The sequence below is a fragment of the Artibeus jamaicensis genome, unplaced genomic scaffold (genome assembly GCF_021234435.1).
Source record: "Artibeus jamaicensis isolate MK-2021 breed Jamaican fruit bat unplaced genomic scaffold, CSHL_Jam_final contig_867, whole genome shotgun sequence".
NCBI lineage: Eukaryota > Metazoa > Chordata > Mammalia > Chiroptera > Phyllostomidae > Artibeus > Artibeus jamaicensis.
In genome coordinates this window covers 3362968-3381823 of record NW_026521995.1, presented here as the reverse complement: position 1 = coordinate 3381823, position 18856 = coordinate 3362968, and the positions used below count along the sequence as shown (strand labels likewise).

Here is an 18856-nt window from a genome sequence, read left to right as displayed (position 1 = left end):
TAAGTGTCCCCATATGAGCGTGAAAAGGAGGAGGGGAAAAAACTAAAATTCTCAATTTTATTTTCTATTGCTAGAAATGAGTTAAAGAGATGCCTCTTGGGGAATATTTATATGCTGTGGCAGTTTTAAAAATATATAAGTGAATTCTTCAATGGAAAATAAACTTTATGTTTTTATGAGTGAACTAAATACGTAGTAAGCATATTGGCAAATATATTATTTCTGTAACTTTGTAGAGTCAGACTAGTCCCACACAAGTTGTAAAGATGACAAGGACTGTCCCTTTAGTTTTCTGTCTTCATCCTTGCTATCCTCCTAACCAGGCTTCCTGCTCTAGCAGATCCCCTGATCTCAGCCAGATCGCATAGCCTCTCCGACCGTTCTTCCCTCACCCTCTAGCCTCAGGGGCTTTTATTCCATTTTTCTGGATGGATAAGTCACTAGCTAATTTAATAACCAATTTTCTATCTGATATTAATAGAAAATAATAATGTGTTACCAAATACTTACACACACACATTTGTATTTTAATAGGAGCCTTCAGTTTCTTAACCCAAGTATATGAATGATTGGTTTCAGAATTTCAGGCAACTTGATTCCCTGTTTGAAGGACAGAGAAGGCAGAGCATTGTTTTGAAGAAGTAGAACTTTCGGGGTCCATGGGGGGAACGTCATAATTGTTTAATCTGTCCATTGGCCTGTTTAAAGTTTTGCTATTACGTGATTTCTGGTCCAGAGGTTTATAGATTTGCATTCCATTTTACTAGTTTTGTCTCAGCATTGAGCAAAATCACACAGGACAGGATTATAAAAGGTATAGTTACTACATGAGAGTAACACTGCAAAGTTCAGTAAAGAGGTCAAGCCAAGACTTTAAGCTTAACTACTTTAAGTGATAATATTGATTATTCCATGATTCATTTTCATAGTATTTTACATTTTTAAAGACATTTAAATTTACATTATTTTACTTGATCGTCAATGGCACTGTGAAGTAGATTAGACAACCATTTCACAATGAAGTAAACTGCTCCTAAGGTGTGTCTATGGTGACAACTGTTAGCAGGGTTGGGACAGCCTGATATTTTGACTTTTCCTCTAACATGCTCTTCGTACTATTTAATGCTGTTTTATTGCTGTGTGTCTGAAAAACACTTTAAATGCGTCTAGAGACTTAGCATTAGAATTTTGTGGTAAAACTATGTCCATAGAAAAAATTTTCAGAAGTACACTCAAGTAAAAAATGACTTCTAGAAACATTTTGTTATATATCATTTTAGACTTTAGTCTTCCTATATAAGCAGATGACTACACATAATTTTAACTGTGTTAATCTGTAAGCTGCCCTTTTCACTTTGCTAGGAAACATCAGCTTCTTCCCATGAAAGTAAGAGCCACATCATTTTTCTAAACCCTCACATAATGCTTCATGATACCTTGATGTAATTAAGTAGCATCCTACTGATTGTCCTTTAAACTGCTTTCTTTTTTGCTAGGGTGTCTGTGTTTTGTGAGGGTTTTTTCTTATCTTTCCATTTATAACTTTTCTTACCTCATATTCCTAGAAGCAGACCTGCTTGGTTCAAGAATGTGGATGGTTTTAGAGTCTCTAAAACTGGCCCCCAGAAAGGTGGTGACAACATAGTGCAATGCCACTGGTAGTGTCTGAGAAAGGCCACTTCCTCAGTCTCAAACACTAAACATCATTTGTTTTTCATCATTGCCTGTCAAATAAGTGAAAATTATTTGGGGGACAATTTTTATAATTGACTTCTTACTTCCTGGTCTTATTTCAAATACAGTTTATGTTAATTCATTAGAATTGAACAACAGTCCTATCATCTACAAATACTACTTTGCCATTTTCTTTATAAGTTATTTTATTGCTTAGCTGGCAATTCCAGAGAATTGTTATATTATAGTAATAGTGCAGACTTTTTGATTTTTTTGTTCAACATCTTAAGAAACCTAATGTTTGGCCATTAAATTTAATAGTATTAGTCATTGAAATGTTATATTATTATATTATTAAACTAGGGAATTTATTTTTAGAGAGAGGGGAAAGGAGGGAGAAAAATATTGTGAGAGAGAAACATCGATTGGCTACCTCTTACTCTCATCCCAGCTGGGCACCGAACCCGCAACCCAGGCATGTGCCCTGCCTGGGAATTGAACTGGTGACCTTTTGCTTTGTGGTACGATGCCCAACCTGAGCCATACCAGTCAAAGCTTAACAACGGTTTTTTAAACCATCTCTTGACATGTTCATGTAATTTTTCTCCTTTGACCTAGTAAAGATAAATATATTATCAAGGTTCTTTTTTTATATTTCCAAGATAAACTTTGCTTTGTCATATAATATTATTCTTTGAATAGGTAGTTAAATGTGATTGTTAATAATTTATTAGGATTTTGCATTTATGTATGTAAGTAAATATTATAGTTTTTTGGTGTTTTATTAATTGGCTATTTTTATCCTGTCCTGTGTGATTTTATTCAGTGCTAAGATAGAAATGGTGACATGGAATGTAAATCTACAAACCTCTGGCACAGAAATGAATTAACATATAGCAAAACTCTATCCAGGCCAATGGACAGACTAGCGATTAATTATGTAGTTTTCCCTGTTGGACACCATTCCTACTAAAATGAAGTACAATGATTGAAAGTTATCAGGAAAATCTCCTAGTGAGCCAAAAACAAGACAAGTAATTTTAAAATATTATAGAAAAGATAAGAAATATAGGGAATCAGTCCAAGAGGTCTAAATCTGTTTAAAAGAGTTCCAATGAGAGAGAGAAAAAACAGATGCAGGAACATTAGTCAATAATAATGCAGTGAAGTTTTCCAGGAGGGAACACCTGAGAACAATTTGTAAGAGCCTTCCAAAGCCAAGTAGCGTACATGGGAAAGATGCTGGGAAAATGTATGAACAGAGACTACTTAGATCTTTAAAGCTTCTAGAGAGAAGAAACCTCCAAAGGCAAACTATAGTGGCATCAGATTGCTTAGTGACCCTCGATTCTAGGAGACGAAGGAACAGTGCCTTTACAGTTCTGAGGGGAAATGGTTCTGAATTTTGAACAGACCAAGTGTGATGGTAAATACGTGAGGCAAGGACTCATAGTCTTTCTTAGAAAGTTTCCTGAGATTGTACTCCAACAAAAAAGAGGAATAAGTGAAAAAAGGAGATGACATAGATACCAAGGAATAATGTGTCCGGCCCAATGAACAGTAACACCAAGACCCCACAGTGACATAGCTGACCTAGGGCACAAGCCCGTGTTGGAATACAAGAATGAAGGACTATGAGAGAGCAACCCCTGGGAGACAGGGAGACTCAGGGGTGTCCAACCTGCAGGCTGCATGCAGGCCAGGATAGTTTTGAGTGCAGCCCAACACAAAATCTTAAGTTCAATTAACATTTTTTTTTTTTGCTCATCAGTTTTTGTTAGTATTTGTGTATTTAATGCATGTTCCAGACAGGCCAAAAGGTTGGACACAGCCAAACTAGATGGTATGGTTAAGAACTTGGAGAGAGTTATGCATATGAGAAAAAGGCAACTAGAAATTCTACAAACAACAGAAAACCATACCAAAAAAGTCTTATTCCAAATTTAAGCATACTAAAAAATGGAGTGATAAAGCAAAAGAATATGAGTGAGAACATTCTCCTTTGAATGGCACGAGAAATGTGATCATGCCTCTTGGGTTCTGACCTAGTTTGGGCAACGTGGCTAAATGCACCCAGAGGTTCGAAATTGTTGGTAAATATGGCACCCAGTATAGGGCTTCCCTTTGCAAAATGGTGAAAAAAATTGAGATCAGCCAGCATGCCAAGTACACTTTCTCCTTCTGTGGCAAAACCAAGATGAGGAGACAAGCTGTGGGGCTCTGGCACTGCGGCTTCTGCATGAAAACAGTCTCTGGTGGTGCCTGGACCTACAGCACACTTCTGTCCTCACCGTAAAATCTGCCATCAGAAAACTGAAGGAATTGAAAGGCCAGTGGAAGTTCCATAGTCGGAAACATTGCTAGCCTATAATAAATGGGTTAACTTAAGAAAGAATGAAAGAGGGAGGAAGGAAGGAAAGAAAGAAATGCTATAGCATAGTACTTGTCTGCATGGTAAATAATACTGATCAAATCATAATTATATAAGACTGTACAAAATGTCTTTTTTTTCTAATCCTCACCCAAAAATGTGCTTATTGACTTTAGAGAGAGGGTAAAGGAGGGGGAGAGAAACATCCATCAGTTGCCTTTCACATGCCACAACTGGGGACTGAACCAGCAATGTAGGTGTGTGTCCTGACTGGGAATCAAACCCACAACCATTTGGTTTACTGGATGACACTCCAACCAACTGAGCCACAGTGGCCAGGGCCATAATGACTTTTCATATTTTATACATTTTATAGATTTTTAAAATTGTTGCTGGAATTACAGTTGTCCCATTTTCCCCCCATTACTTTCTACCCTACCCAACCCCCCACCCCATTGTCTTTGTCCATGTGTCCTTTATACCTGTTCCTTGATGACCTTTCCCCTTCTTTTCCCCATTGTCCCCTTCCCCCCACCCCTCTGGTCACTGTCAATTTATTCTTTATTTCCATGTCTCTGGTTCTGTTTTGCTTGCTTGCTTGTTTTTCAATTTTTAAAAATCAGATTATGGGGAACTAAGATAAGCTGTTCACCAAAATACGTCCCTCCCTTGTCTAGTACTAGATTTGTAGTCAAGTACATATTTGCCCAGCAACACTGTACTTCCAAGCACTGCCCACCACCTCCACCCCCACCCCAAGCTCTGCTTTGCCTAGGGTACTAATTTCTTTTCAGAAGAACATAATTGAAGCAGTGTGTGTTTGTAGGAGCTCTTCCTTACTTTCATCTTCCACTAAGCTGGAGTACCAACTGCAACTAAGCTGCAACCATGCAGGCAAAAACAGTTGTCCTAAGGGATGGTGGAGAAGCATGATGGAGAGAACCTGAGTGCATGGAGTGAAAGAAAAACTGTAGATAGGGACAAATGCTATGAAGAAAAAGATTGTGAGGTTAGAAACTGAAGGGAGTTGCAGTTTTAAAAAGTGTTCTAAAGGGTCTTCTATAAGAGGTAGTATTTGAGCAGGGACACAAAGCAGGTGAGGGAGCAAGTTTGAGAAAGAGCATTACACATAGAAGAAACAGCACTTACTAAGGCATTGAGGTTAAGAGCATGCTGGAGATGTGCAGAGTTCAGCAAAGAGGTCAATATGACTGACAAGGAGTGCGTAGGAGGAGATTGAATATGACATCAAAGGTAGTGAAGGAACAGACCATATAGGACCTTGTTGGCCAAGGCAAAGATCTTGGATTTTATTCTGAGTGAGATGGAAAGCACTGGAAGATTTTGAGCAAAGGAATGCAAGATCTAAAAGAATCATTCCTACTGTTTTATGGAGAAGGCACTGTGGCAGGCAAAATGTGGATGCAAAAAGACAGGCCAAGTAAGAGGCTCTTTTATTTGTCCATGCAAAAGACAATGGTAGTTTGGACCAGCAGTTATTGGTAGAAGTGGGAAAATGAGGATGGATTCAGGATATAATATACTAAAAGCATGTTATCTTATGTAGTACTTGTAACCATCAGAAGAACTGTGAACCATCAGAAGAATAATGAGTACCATCAGAATAATAATGAGTACCTCTAGGTGTGGGGTACATTGCTTTTCATCATAAGCCCTTTTGTGTACTGCCTCTTTATTTTCTCAGCTATGTATATATAGTACTTTGATTTTTAAAACTGTTTAAAGGTTTAAACTAAACATTTTACTTTTAATTTATTTCCTTGTCAGTACATAGGCCTACTTCATTCTTTTAAAATTTATAAAATCTTCATTAATTTACAGAAATAAAAAAATTATAAAATTTATATGGAACCATAAAGGAGGCTAAATAGCCAAAACAATATAAGAAAGAAAAGACTAGAGCCATGACATTTCCTGATTTCAAAATATATTACAAAGCTACAGTAATAAAAACAGTATTATACTGCCATAAAGAAGACAAATAGAGACAATGAAACAATAGAGAGCCCAGAAATAAATCCACACATACAGTCAACTGATCTTTAACAAGGGTGCCAAAAATACACAGTGTGGGAAGGACAGTCTCTTCAACAAGTGATGTTGGGAAACTGGATACCCACATGCCAAAGAATGCTACTGGACTTTTATCTTGTATTATAGAAAAAGTTAACTCAAAATTTTATAACACCTGAGACTGTAAAACTCCTAGAAGGAAATAAAAGGAAAGCTTCATGACACTGATCTGGGGAGGTGATTTTATTGATATGACACTAGAAACATAAGCAACAACAAAAAACCCACCAAGTAGGAACATATCAAGCTAAAAAGCATCTGCCACAGCAAAGGAAAGAGTCAGCAAAATGAAAGGTAACCATAAGGATTGGGAGAAAATATTTGCAAACCATATGTCTAACCAAGAATTCATACCCAAAGTATATTGTATAAGGAACTCCTACAACTCACCCCCCCTAAAAAAATAATTATTGAAAATGGCCAACAGGTATATGAAAAGATGCTCAAAGCAATAGTCATCAGGGAAATGCAAATCAAAACCACAGTGAGATATCATCTCACACCTGTCAGGATGGCCATTATCAAAAAAAAAAAAAGACAGGTGTTGCCAAGGATGTGGAGAAATTGGAACCCTTGCACACTGTTGGCAAGAATGTAAAATGACTTAGTCATTATGGAAAGTAATATGAAGATTCCTCAAAAAATTAAAAGTAGAATTACATATAACCCAGTAGTCCCACTTCTGGATATATAGCCGAAAGAAGTGAAATCAGGATCTCTCAGAGATACATGCATCCTCATGTTCATTACAGCATTATTCACAGTAGTCAAGAGGTAGATGCGCCCCACTTGTATATTGACAGTGAGTGGATAATGGAAATATGACATGAACATGTGTATATGTATACATGCATGTCTAATGGAGTGTTATTCAGCCATGAAAGGAAGGGTGTTACGCAATATGCAACACCATGGATGAACCTTGAGATCATAAGATAAATAAGCCAATTACAGGAGGACATAATTACCACCATTCCACTTACATGAGGTGCCCCAAATAGTCAAAATTATAGAAGCAGAAAGTAAAATAGTGGTTGCCAAGAGCTGCAGGCAGAGGTAAGGATGGAGAACTGCTGTTCAAAGAGTACAAAATTTCAGTTATGCAAGATGAACAAGCCCTAGTGTCGTACAATTTTGTGCTTAGAGTTAAAAATACCATATGGTAGTACATTTTAAATTTTATTGAGTAGATCTCATGTTAATCTCTTTATATTAAAAAAATCTAAGATATATTTTTCATAGCATAAAACGTCCCATTGTTAGTGTATAATTAAATGACTTTTAGTAAATTTGTAGTATGAAATCTCCACAATTCAGTTTCAGACACTTTCATTATGCAAATTTTCCTCAACCCAATAAACAGTCGTTCCCCACTCCCATTCTTCTAGCTCAGCCAACCACTGATCTGTTTCGTATTGTACATATTTGTCTTCTCTGGAAATTACATATAAATGGAATTGTATAGTACTTATTATTTGCATCTGGCTTTTTCCAGTCAGCAAAATGTGTTTGAAGTTCATCCATGTTGTAGCATGTATCAGTGGGCCATTTCTTTTTATCATTCAGTTGTATGGATAACACCAAATTTCTTTTATCCAAGTACTAGAGTAGTTGGTCATTTGGATTATTTCTACTTTTTGGCTATTATGAGTAATGCTACAATGAATATTAAGATTGCAATTCTTTGTATAAATGTATGTGTTTCTCTTAATTATATTCCTAAAAGTGGAACTGCTAGATTATACAATAAGTCTATGTTCAACTTAAGAAGCTACCAAACTTTATTTAATTTTAAAGCAGTTATTCTTTATTAAATAACTACATAACAAAATAACCAGAATGAATACCTAAGTCATCCTTCTACAAAATGGGCTTTTTCCTCATTCTGCCTCGTGGAGAAGATCATGTGAAGGGCCACAGGAAGTCATTTGCTTCTGGGAAGCATTTTGCAGCAGCATAGATCTCATGAACCAGACCCTCCATGCAGATGACACCATATTTACCAAGAGATCGAGCAAGCAGTGTGCTCTCTGTCAGGGCAATTCACTTTTTATTGATTTTTACCATAACAGCACTTACAGATCAGTTCATTTACTGACTTCAGGTTTGGGTACCCCCATGCAATATATGGTTCCACAATTCTCAGCATGTTGATTGAAGCCTTGTTGAGCTCAACAAAGGTGGCATTGAAAAGCTGGAGAAGGCCAAGAAGCTGCAGCACCTTTCAGACCTGTGAGCTCACACCATTGATACCTTTGGTCCTGATGACAAATGCCACTTTGGGTTCCACAGGTACATAAGAGTTGCCAGCTCTTGTGATCCTAGCCATTTGAATGTCAGTTCTGTACATCTGCCTAAATGCCTTGTGTTAGTGCTTACCTTTTTTTATGGATAAGCTTCCTCCCTGTCTTTCGAATAACCTTTTGGGTGAACATCTTTCTCCGGTGCTTGATCTTCAACTTCATGAAATCCCTTCACTTTTTCCTAAGGATTTCTGGCACTGCAGGAACCTTCTTCTTCTCTTATGCACCCTCCATGCTTCCAGCGGAAAAGAGCCCAAAGTGTTTTTCAAAGTAGCAGTACCATTTTACGTGCTCACATAATCCATGAGGGTTTCTCTATATCCTCACCAACACCTGATTTTTTTTCTTGTTAAGGTCAAGTTCTTTTTTTTTTTGCATATGTATATCCAGTTGTCTTAAAACCATTTGTCAATAGGCTGTTCTTTCTGCCATTGAATTGTCTTGGTACTTTTAACAAAAATCAATTGGCCATAATGTAAAGGTTTATTTATGTACCCTCAATTCTGTTCTATTGATCTATATGCCTATCCTGAAAATATGACACTGTCCAGATTACTATAGCCTTGTGGTAAATTTTGAAACTGGACAGTACAAATCCTTCCAGCTTTGTTCTTTCGCAAATTAATTTTGGTTGTCTGGATCCTTTGCAGTTTCATAAAAATGTTAGGATGAGTTTATCAGTTTCTACAAAAGACCTTTTGAATGGAGATCACATAAATACCTAGATCAATTTGGGGGATCTCTCTATCACAATAATTTTGAAGGTGTACAGCCATGAACATGGAATGTCTCTGTATTTATTTAGAGCTTCCTTAATTCTTATCTCTAATGTTTTTTGGGTTTTGTATATTGTCTAGAACTTTTTTCTTTCTTTTTTTTTTTTTTTTTTTAGAATTTTATTTATTTACCTTTAGAGGGGAGGGGAAGGAGAGAGGGAGAGAAATATCAATGTATGGTTGCTTCTGGTGCACCCCTTGCTGGGAACTGGCCCCTGCTGGGAACTGGCCTGCAACCCACGAATGTGCCCTGACTGGGAATCGAACCGCGATCGTCTGGTTCGCAGGCCTGCACTCAATCCACTGAGCTACACCAGCCAGGGCTGGAACTTTTTTCTTAAACTTACTCTTAGTATCTAAATCTTTTTGAGGCTATAGTGAAGGAATTGTTTCTTTTTTTTTTTATTTAATATTTTATTTATTTATTTTTAGAGAGAGGGGAAGGGAAGGAGAAAGAGTGGGAAAGAAACATCAATGTGTGGTTGCCACTCATGTGTCCCCCAGTGGGGACCTGGCCTGCAACCCAGGCATGTGCCCCGACTGGGAATCGAACCGCGATACTCTGGTTCGCAGGCCCGCGCTCAATCCACTGAGCTACACCAGCCAGGGCTGGAATTGTTTCTTAATTACATTTTCAGATTGTTCATTGATAATGTATAGAAAGACAATAGACTTCGTATATTAGTCTTATATCCTGTGACCTTGCTAAATGATAATGGTTTAATATCTCTGTGGGTACAGAACTCATCATTAGATTTGGAATGAATTTTCAGGAGACTCATATAGGTAGGAAGTCTAGAAGCAGACAAATTTTAGATGCTGTGGCTGAAATTACATAGTAAACCACTTAAATTACATTCTAGAATTGCTTTTTCCCCTTTTCCTTGTCATACTGTTGTAACCACACTTCAGAAGGACCCTCTTTGCCTCTCAGAGATCCAGGACCAATTGTCTGAGACCACTAATGATTCCACTTCCTGTGAAAGTCTGAACGTCTCCCCAGTATCTTGGTGAATTACCAGGGCTTTTGCTCACTCTTCTTCCCTCAAATACCTGCATCCTAGTATGCCCTCTTTGTACAGTACTACATTGAGTTTCTCAGAAAGAATCCACTCATACAAAAAGCATTAATGAGCAGGAGTGGATCTTGATTAAATGGAGCCTGAAGCTTACACTGTGAACAACATTCCTAGTGTTTTTCTAGGGGGAAGGGAGCTACACCCACTAACAAGCAACTTAAAAAATCTGTACCAGCCTTTACAGTGACCTCATGCCCTGTTGGTCATGCCATCTCCAGGTGCTTTTGTCCTTTATCCGTACCCCCTTCTGGCTTTGTCCCTCCTCCTCTGCCTTCCATTCTCCTTCACTTTCTCTCTTCCAGATTAACACTCAACCTATGCTCCAAATTCTTTCATTTGTGCTGGAAAGTAGCTTGCTCCTTCCTCTGAAGGCAGGTAGCAGCTGACACCTATGTCCAGGAGGGCACTGGGAATATTTAACCTCTGCTTGAAACACTTGCCAGATTATCCCTTCAACAAAGACAGCTTTATTTCAGAGGGATTCTAGAGCTATTAATATTTTTGCCTGCCTGTGTTCCCCTGTCAGAAGCCCTTGTCCTCCTTTTGTCTGGCTCTGTTGTCTTTTTTCGGAGGACACAGCTTAAGGTGGAGCAAACAGAATAGTGGAGAGAGGAATGAGATACCCATTCTAGCCCGCTGAATTCTTTGAACCTTTGCACATCGATAGGGTGACAGATACCACTGAGAGATCTATCCCACACATACTGGAGGAACTGAAGTACAGAAGGTTTGGTGAATCTTTACTAACCCCCCACAGTGGGTGAATGCTAGTAGCTCAGGTAAGGTAGTACAGAATGGTCCTTGAGAAGTGAGGCCGAACTCCCAAACTGTCGGTACATACCCGTTTTGGATTGTTCTTTCTTTGCCTTAGCCATTATTGATTTAGAAGTAACAGACTTTTCATAAAGCAATAAACTGTGATTTTCTTTCTTAGAAACCTAGTCCTAAATAATTTAAAATCCCTTGAGTAAGTTTGCAAGGAAATAAGCAGATCAGAAGCTCCTTGAGGTGGCTCGCACTAGACCTATGCATCTGCCACTGTTCTCAGTACAGCAACACACTGAGTCAGTACTTGATAAAGCTTTGATAATTGATATGGAATAAAAGATTTCATTAATGTCACATCCAGTGAATCACAGAATAAACTAAAAAGAAATTAATGAAATCTTTTGTCTTATGGACAAAGAAGAAAAGTGAAATGAGAACACAATTTAGGAGAAAAGTCTGGTTTTTCCTAGTTCTACCATGTATAGGCTGTGTGACCTTGTGACCTTGCAGGTCTCCAGTAGTTTGAATGTCAGTTTCTTTACTGGTGCTAGCAGTTTCACAGGGTGGTCAAGGGGCGGAATGTGATGGTTATATGCAAATACTTTCTTAATATGAATCATCACACAATTGTAAATCACTCTAGTAATCATTTTTATTGCAGATGGGAGTTCTAGAAAGACAGCAAGGATTTAGTCAAGGCTACAAGCGAGTTAGTGGCAGGCTGAGACTGGAACCCAGATCCTACAACTCTTATTAAAGCCACATTGCCCTGTTAGTTTAACAAAATCTTCATTTTTAACCCGGCATGTGAGGCAGCATATTTGTTTGCATACTGTGATCAGATAATATCTTCAAAGTGAAATATTTGGTTTCTTGACATGCTGGCCAAAAGGGGTTAAGTTGGAGAGCGAAGTATTTAGTGTCCCAGGAAACTGGCCATTAATGTGGCTGTATTCCCAAGTATCTCTGTAAGCATTTCCCTTCCCCTCTGCCCTTTGAATATTTGAATCGCAGAAATATTCAAGGTCTGTTTAAACTCTTACTGAACATTTGCTCATCTTTTTTAGTTACTCATTCAAGGAAAGCGTATTTGCAGATTACATGAAAGATCTTTACTATTTATCTCCCATTTAACAAAACAAAAAACATTGTTATATGTTTTTTTCTGGACCCTATTTAGTGTCATGCATTGTTAATATACCGAGTTTGTATTATGTACTCATTCATCGGAACAAGATGATGGTATCTGCTTTAAAAGCTAGATTGACTTTACTAGTTACAATCTTATGCACTTTGAATACTAGGGGTAATTTTATTAATGAAGGAACTGGTTTGACTCACATTTTAGTCTATGGTCTGGTAGTAGCATCATACTTTATAGTTAGGATTCCTTCATACCTTTTTGTGTATCAGAGTGGCAGCAAGCCAATAGACTGGTGACTCTTGAGTAGATGCTAATAATTGTTAATGTAATTTCAAATTGCTTTCTTGTGCTAAAAATTTTGGTAAAGTACTTTTTAAAAAGGAAGATGGGTGAATATACTATGTTGGGTTTTTCAACTATCTCCCTGGTGGACTAACAACTCCTGCAGAACTACACTATTATCTGCAAAAGTGCATTCATCTAGTAAGTGACCATCTGAACCACTGATAGGGGTAATTGGGAGGTTAATGAAAGCCCATCTTTTTTAATGTCAAGATAAACAGTATTCTTGTATTTTTCTATACAGGCAGAGAATCCAGAGAAAATTTTAAAGACATTAAAGAAATACTAAAAAATGAACATTGCTTTGTACCAGTTGGAAACATTTTTCAGGTGGTTTATTGAATGGTCAGGTAACAGAATACCTTGTTTTTGAAACCTGCTGTAGTTGTTGGTAATATGAGGGTTAAATTCAAACAGAAAATTGGCCGAAATTGAACATAGATGAATGGAAATAATGTACTTCACAGTTACATAATTTGTATTATAGGAGTAACACTTATGATATCATCAAGCGGGTCAGAATTTGAAACAATTATTTCCTGCATTGTCTGAGGATGCCAGGTACATGAGCGTACACTTCATAGAGCTCACAAAATTGGGAAACTTTTGTATATTGAGTAGAAGTGTGCCACCATGCAATTATCTACTTGTCCTAACTCTATGAAATATAATTTCAGTTTTTCTCACTTAATATTCTGATAATTTCATCATTTTCACTAGAAGGAACAAAACTTTAGATTTTTTTCATTCACTTAACTCTAACTCATATATCCCAGACAAAGTCATAGGGTCCCTATTAGTTTTAAAGATAAAATAAGGCTTAATTGTATTAAGAGAAAGGATTGTAGAGTGTTTTCTGCTTTGAATCAGAACATGAAACAGATTTCCCCTCAATCCTGCAGTCTGTGTACGTCAGCACACATGTGGGTCCAGCATTATTCCAACCTGCCCTAGCTCCTACCTGTAATGTTTGTTCCTTTTTCATTTTTCATAATATGCTTCTGCTGCTCTTTCTCGATTTTCTAAATTTTAGACATTATCTTTGGACTCTTAGTTGAGGATGACAGATGATTTTTTCACCACCACACCTATAGCCCGCCCCCTTCTTTCCAGTGTAGATACAGTACCAATTTTAACCTAAAATGTTTACTACTTACATTTTTATGACTATGTAAATATTACAGCTAAGCCACAAGGAATATCATTATTAAATTTTCTTTCTTACAACCTTTTGTTTTTCATGGAATAACTACCTCTTCTTGGTTTGGTTGGAGTTTCTAAGTATTAATTACTACTGCTTCAACTGAAGTACTAATCTCTAATTGTCCAACTAAACAATTTTATACATTAGCTTGATCAGTTCTATTTTTTAATTTTCTTGCACATGCTCCTCCTGGACCTTACTGTCCTGCTGCTCCAATCTGAATTAGTTGCTTTCCAGTTCTCCTGCACAAATGGCCATCCCGGGTCTAGCCTTCATTATCATCCTAAGAATTCTCTTTTACCCCTCATCTGTGTTGGATCCCTTGTTTCTGCATACCATAATTTCATCTTCTTGGATTCATTCTCATTTCTTTTTTTAAGCTGATTTTTAAAAAGATATTTATTTTTAGAGAGAGGGGAAGGGAAGGAGAGAGGGAGAGAAACATCAGTGTGTGATTGCCTCTCATGTGCCCTCTACTGGGGACCTGGTCTGCAACCCAGGCATGTGCCCTGACTGGGAACCTAACCAGCAACCCTTTAGTTCACAGCCCACACTCAGTCCACTGAACTATACCAGCCAGGGCTCATTCACATTTCTTGATGAAATACATCATTCCAGTAGTTTTGTGAGAAAAAGCTATATGGAAGTTAAAATATAAGCTCTTACCCATTTAGAAAATCTATATTCTAATAGTTGATTGATAGTCTGATTTGGTATCGAATTCTAGGTTGGAAATAACTTCCTCTTAGAATTCTGAAAATACTGTTGTATTGTTTTTAGCTTTTAGCTTCTAGTGTTGCTGTATAGAACTTATGGCATTCTAGTTCCTTTGTTCTTTCTGGAAGTCCAATTTTTTTTCTTAAGATGCTATATTCCTGGACTGGGCCTGTACTTCTCTTATATTTTTTTCTCTTATTTTTTCTATTTCTTTGTCTTTTCTGGGCAATTTCTCAACTGTGCTTTAAATTTCTATTTTTTTATTTTTGTTAAATTTTGAATATCCAAGAACTCTTTCTTGGTTTTATTTTTATAGCAAATTAGTCTTACTTGATTGACCCAATATCTTTTTTTTCCTAAAGATGTAATACGATATGAGAGCTTTCTTAAGGTTTTCTTCTGCTCCTTGTATTGTCACTGCTTCTTTTGAGGTTCCCCCTTTCTATCCTGTTTGTTTTGTCTTGGCTCCTGGTCATCATGTTAGAGAGTTTCCCCAAATGTCTGGTGATCCTTGAATATGTCTGTTCGTGTTAAGAGTGAGATGACCAAGAAAACTAGTTATCTGAATGCATGGAGCTTTTTGACATTGAGCTTCATGGTACAGCAAATAGGTTGAGGTCTGGTCCTAAATGTCACACATTTGTAGGGACTTTTTCTAGGGCTATTTCAGTTTCTCTAGAAAATATTGTAGACTTGTGCCAAAGGGGTACCCATTTGGCATTTGGCAGCCAGTATTCTGAGAGCACCATTTTTGCCCACAGTTCAGATGCATCTCTAACAGGCCAGTAAGAATGATGCCCTGTTTTGAGGGGTGGTTTGGATGAAGCTGAGTTTCGGAAAGAGAATGGAGTTCCCTGGCATACACTGTTCCAGTGTTCATTGAGGAACATGGCAGTGCCATATTAGCTAATATCTTCCTTATTTTGTAGCAGCTGGCACACTGCATCCTTCATGTATGTGAGGACATGCTGCTAAGCCAGACACTTGTAGTGTGGTAGGGCTGGGCGCTCTAGACTCAGCATCCCATGCCTGAAGTAGCTTCTAAGCTCTAACTCTTGGGCTTGCAGAACCCTGGTCACCCACTCTCTCCATTGCCATGGCAACTACACAGCTGGAGGAGAGATGGTAGGTGAAGAACTAGCCCATGATGTTATTTGTTCAGACACTAAAGAAGAAAAGCCTCAGCTATGAGACATATGTAGGAATACATGCCTTTGAAGAGAACGCCAGGAAAAAAGTTCCAAATTTAGCTTGTCATGAAGTTACATTAAGTCAGAGACTGTTATCTTCTGCAATTGCATGTGATAAAAAAAATAGAACAAGTCACTAAAAATTTTATTTTAGAATATGTGAGAAAAATAACACTAAACATTTTAAAAGTAAATTGGCACCCATCTAATCAAAGTCATCTAGATCTATAGGAGAGACATAAATTTGGTGATGACCATGCTCACTGAATGCTGATTTTCCTTTCCCAAATATTACACTCAGAGACACCCTGCCATTGAGCTTCTACAGACCATTGCTTATTTGGAAAATTCTTAATCTGCTCTGAATCACAAATGATTTGCTAAAGATGCCAAACTTGCCCCCAAGAGAAATATTTTGCCATCATCGCCATGTACATGCCTCCCCCAAGAAAAATACTGGTGAAAAGAAGAGAAAATCAAAAACAAATAATCAGTTGCAGTTCTCGTTGTTGTGCCACCAGATTGTAGCACCGGGAGATGTGGACTTGGCAAACACGCTAGATGATCAAAGCAATTGTTGGGCCACATAGAAGTAGAAGATTGACCAGCTTTGCTCTGTTTCTTTCTAATAAGTTTTAAGTTACCTTTAAGTGGGAGAAAAATATGGCTAAAAGGTAAGTGTAGTGGCAGCCCATTGGGTTTCACTGTTTGACACTGAGGATCTGAAGGCCCCACATTGTAGCAGCTCTCCATTGTATGTAGTAGACAGGCCAGAATGTGACACATACTATTCAGAATGTTTTATCAGTACAGTCACCAAGCAGGTGATCTCAAACCAACTCATGGGTAGTTAAGTTCTCTGGAGGAGCCTTCAGATCAGAACAAATATCAAACACTGACCTCAGAAACCATTTCTTTAAAAGAGCCACAGTTTGATTGGATTAGTTCGTAGAGCAATTTGCAGCCCAGGGTATTTGGCAAATAATAGAGTATCAGCTAGCAATTAGTGTATTTTTAAATTAAATTTATTGAGGTAACTGGTTAATACCATTATATAAGTTTCCGGTGTACAATTTTATAATACAAGACCTGTACACTTTATTGTATGCTCACCACCCAAAGTCTAGTCTCCTCCTGTTACCATATACTTGATTCCCTTACCTTCTTCATTCTACCCACCGCCCCTACCAGCACCCCTCTCTGGTCACCACCATACAGTTGTCTGTGTCTGTGAGTGAGTTTGTTCTTGCTGTTTTATATTCAACATATGAATGTTTTGTATTCCGTATGTGGTTCCTGCCCTTTTCCCATTGACTCACTTCATGTAGCATGATGCTCTAAAGATCCATCCATGTTCTCACAAATAACAATATTTAATAGTTTTCAGTGGCTGCATAGTATTTATAAATATGATCTATCTCACTTTTTCTTTATCCAGTCATCCATCGAAGGACCTGTAGTTGTTTTCATGTTGTGGCTACTGTAAATAAGGCTGCAGTGAACAAGGGGGTACATATGTCTTTACAAATATGTGTCTTCGTATTTGGGAGAAGATAACCAGAAGAGGGGTTGCTGGGTCATATGGTGGTAGCTCTAGTCTTCATTTTTTGAGCAACCTCTGTACTGTCTTCCATAGCAGCTGCACCAATTTACATTTCCACCATCGGCATGCTAGGGCTCCCTTTTCTCCACCCTCACCAACACTTGTTATTTCTTGTCTTATTGATAATAACCATTCTAGCCCTGGCTGGTGTAGCTCGGTGGATTGAGTGTGGGCCTATGAACCAAAAGATCATGGTTCGATTCCCAGTCAGGGCACATGCCTGGGTTGCAGGCCAGTTCTCAGCAGGGGACGCATGAGAGCCAACCATACATTGATATTTCTCTCCTTCCCTTCCCCTCTAAAGATAAATAAAATTAAAAAAAAATTTTTTAAATAACCATTCTAAAAGGTGTGGGGTGGTATCTCCTTGTGGTTTTGATTTGCATTTCCTTTATCACTGGTGATGTTTAACAGCTCAGTGTGGTCAGGTAAAGAAAGGAAGAGAGCCCTACAAGTAACACTATTATTCCAAGAAGACTGGATATATATATATTCATACCTGCTGTTCACTGAGAAGCAGCATCAGAAGCTTAAAACTGTGGCAGACAAAGGGGAATAGGATGGCTGGCTAAAATAATGCAGCCATCCACTAAACAAGTCAACATGAAAGTAACAGTAACAAATCTACTCTGGGGTAGTGGGCATGAAGAGAGGAACCAGAATTGCTGCCGTATATAATGGAAGGTAGGATGACAGTGTTGCATCATATAGAGAATATTAACAAGAAATGTAGAATTACTAAAAAGAACCAAATAGCCCTAGCAGAGTAGCTCAGTTGGTTGGAGCATTGTCCTGATACACCAAAGTTATGGGTTTGATACCCGGGCAGGGCACATACAAGAATCAAACAGTGAGTGCACAGATAAGTGGAACAACAAATTGATGTTTCTCCTTTCTCCCTTGCTCTCTCTCTAAAAATAAATTTAAGAAAAGAACCAAATGAAAATTCTGGACTGTAAAGCACAAAAACTAAAATAAAAAATTTACTACAAAGGCTCCACAGTAGGTTTGAACTGGCAAAGGAAAGAATTAGTGCACTTGAATATAGGCCAATAGAGATATCAACTGAATACAGAGAAGAAAAAGAATGAAGAGAAACATGAGCCTTAAAGAAACATGAGGCACCATTAAGCACCCCAACATACACATGATGGGAGTTCTAAAAGGAGAGAAGAGTGAAAAAAGGAGAAAAGTAAATATCCAAAGGAACCATGGGTGAAAACTTCCCAAATTTTTTGAAAACCACTAATTTACACAACCAAGAAGCTTGGTGAATTCAGAGTAACATAAATTCAAAGATATGCACAAAAGATACATCATAATTTTTAAAATGCTAAGAGTCAAAAACAAGGAGAAACTCTTGAAAACAGCAAGAGGAAAATGACTTATCCTGTACAAGGGCCCCACAATAAAATTAACAGCAGAAACCATGGACTCCAGAAATCAATGGAATAACATATTCATAATCAATGAATAACATATTCAAAGCCATTTTTCAAAAAAAAATGTAAAATAAAAGCTTCTAAAGGTGAACAAAAACAAAAGTTCTGCTGTCTAAAACCAAATGACCCCAGATGATTATTTGAATCCA

The 18856-nt window shown here is 37.7% G+C and overlaps 1 protein-coding gene and 2 pseudogenes across 2 annotated transcripts in view; 2 read left to right on the top strand and 1 right to left on the bottom strand.

Annotated features, from left to right (window-relative positions):
* The window catches only part of DNAJC1 (DnaJ heat shock protein family (Hsp40) member C1), a 263953-nt gene that overhangs the window by 235203 nt on the left and 9894 nt on the right, over nucleotides 1-18856 (top strand). The gene's annotated exons all lie outside the window — the stretch shown is intronic.
* Nucleotides 3067-5715, top strand: LOC119050886 (60S ribosomal protein L37a-like; annotated as a pseudogene).
* On the bottom strand, nucleotides 8000-8628 carry LOC119050883 (60S ribosomal protein L7-like; annotated as a pseudogene).